This window comes from Hevea brasiliensis, chromosome 12 (genome assembly GCF_030052815.1).
Source record: "Hevea brasiliensis isolate MT/VB/25A 57/8 chromosome 12, ASM3005281v1, whole genome shotgun sequence".
Classification (NCBI taxonomy): domain Eukaryota; kingdom Viridiplantae; phylum Streptophyta; class Magnoliopsida; order Malpighiales; family Euphorbiaceae; genus Hevea; species Hevea brasiliensis.
Window position 1 is genome coordinate 80,917,575 of NC_079504.1, and position 2,982 is coordinate 80,920,556.

Consider the following 2,982-nt stretch of genomic DNA (forward strand, 5'->3'; position numbering starts at 1 on the left):
CCCAATAATCAAATCAATGAGGAGGAAGCTAGCTATATAATGAGAACTCATCCATACTCACCTCAGTGGGAAGTCAAAGAGGGAGGAACATAATCATACTCACCCCAGACTGATAAGTCAAAGAGGGAGGAATAATCACACTCACCCCATTAATGGAGGAGAAACATAGTATCAGTGTCATGCCAATTGTGAGTCAAAACAATTCCAAACATTTTATTCAAATGATCGTAAGAATCAATAAATTTCCAAAGTTATAATTTCATTCACAAAATGGCAACACAATTCGTAATTCACTTCAATTTCCACAAAACCATTTCTGATTGCTTTTAAATCAATAATTATCCATCAAATACCAATCAAACAATTTTTCACAGTTACAAACCATTCAAAATGTTTTTCAATCAATAAGTGTCCACCAAACAAATTTCCACAATTAAAAACACAGATAAGCAAATAGTCAATATTTATTTCCATTTAAAATAATTAAAAAGAAACAGTTGTTGTGCACAAACCTCGATGTTGTCCCCACGATCTGGACTCAGTGTTTCCTTCCCTTTTCCTGAGTCTTTGGTAATCGAGAAACACAATTTGAAGTGTTTGATACTAATTTAAACTTTCTCTATCGATGGTGTTTGGTAAATAATGCACTGAACTCAATTATTCACTTAATCACCTAATATAACGACCATCGTTGCGTTTTAGGTAAATAAGGTTTTAGTATCGTTAATATTTACCATTTGATAGGGGTTTAGTTTTGGTATTTTTTACCAAAGTAATTTCCTTTCTTAGTGCATTTTAATGCAAATTCTTTGGATTCGGGACCTGGTTTGACCTAACCGGACGATCTAGTTCCTCGGTTTTCGGTCTCGGTCGAAACTACAAATTTGTAGATCTAGGTCTTATTGCGCGTGCAAAATTTCAGGTCAATCCAAGTTAAGTAGACCAAGTTATGGTCATTACACTATTGCTGGTCAAGTGGTACCATTTTAGGTCAATTTTAGGTCAAATTGGTCAATTCTGGTTCGGCCAGTTTTTGGACCCGAACTTGTGCAAGCTTTTTGACTTGCTTATGGTCATTTCTGGGCTTTGGTATCTTCATAAGACTTGTAGGTATGGGTCTTAACTATTCATGGTTAAAATTTCAGGTCAATTGGACCTGTTTTGAGTGAGTTATGGCCTAAACACTCACTGCTGCCCAAATGGTCAGTTTTTAGGTCTCAAGTGTACCTAATCCGAATTGGTCATTTTTCACATCACCTTGCAAGCAGAATTTTGGTATGTTCTCTCAATGAAAGTTGGCACATTTTGTGCCTAGTTTCACCTCCAATTGGTCTCATACCAATTGAGGTTACACATTTAAAGTTATAGGTCTATTTGCACACTGTCCTCTATGTGTCTTTCAAACCCCAATTCAAACACACATTTAACTTGCTCTACCTTAAATCCCCATACCCAATTCTGATGTTATACCATTCCATATTCATTTATCACTTCTTACTATGGTCAATTTGGACAGAATACAAACATTCTCAATACATCAATTACAACCCTAAACCACAAAGTCCAAATTTAGCAATATATGTACATAATTACACCTAATCATTACATATAATTTCCACTACTAATTTACATACACATTCATCAATTCTTCTATGTCAACATTCTGCCAATACTTCCATCAATACATACAATTATTCAAGGGTCCCCAAGCTGCCGAAAACCTTCTTCAACATCAAAGTGCCCTACAATTTACCAATTCCCATCCAAGTGCATAAATCACCATATATATGTGAAATAATCCTCTAGGATATTAAATCACCATGATCAACATTATTTCTCATCAATTATATGCATAAATATCTCATAAAAAAACGTGACTCCATGGCTGTCCAAAATGAAAACAACAATAACTCTTCAAACTCAAAATTTTCCTTCACAAAACCAACACCCATAACATGCACACAAAACTTAACAAAGCTATCTTCAAAATTATGGACTTACCTTATGCTTGGAGCTTGTTAAACCTTGCTTAAACTTCTCAAATTTAGTATCAAACTCTTCCTTGTGATGAGTAGACAAAGTTTCATGAAGGAACCCAAGTGAATGGAGTTGAAATGGAGGGAGGAAATCAAGCTCAAAGAAAACGTTCATGGAGATTTCAAGGATTCTTCAATTCGGCCATTTGAGAGGATTTGAGGGAGATGGAATTTCAGATGGCATTTTTGAGTTACACCTGCCCCATTACATATTTAATTTATTCATTAGTGGACCACTCACCCATTTAACAATATAATAAGCCAAATTCCCATTTATTCCACATTTAACCCATTATTTCCACTATTTATTTTAGGTACCACCAATTTAATTTTTCATTTTATTTTCTAAGTGTAATACTATTTATTTTTAATGGACATTTAGGTCAAAAGATACTTGGGATGTCAAATGACCATAATGCCCCTGTTCGGGTTGCATTCCCGATTTTTCGGTAAAACCGTATTTTGTCTGTTTTTCGATTTCTCACTTTTCTTTGTACTAATTATTTAATTTTTCTTTAATATTTCTAATGAGATTTATACTTCAATAAGGTTCTATTTATGTCCTAAAAATGTTTTACAATGATACCCGCAGTCCAGGGCTAGTCAACGGTCCACCTTGTGACTTCCAGTCTGATCACCCATCGCTAGGTTTTCGGCTAAGCTTAACTAGGTTACATTTCTTAGCTATGATTTTTTCATTTGTTTTTCTTGTATATCCTTTACTTGAAATTCAATATTTAATTTCTCCTCACCCAATAAGAAGTACGGTACTTTGCATCCTAGTTTGTCCGACAACACTAGTCACCGAGCAATGAACGCACTACCGAACTTAGGGGTGTTACAATTCTCCCCCCCTTAAATAAATTTCATCCACGAAATTTTACCCAGTAATCATGTGACACCCCTTACCCGTGTCTGATATGCAGAGTAAGTAATGCCACACAGT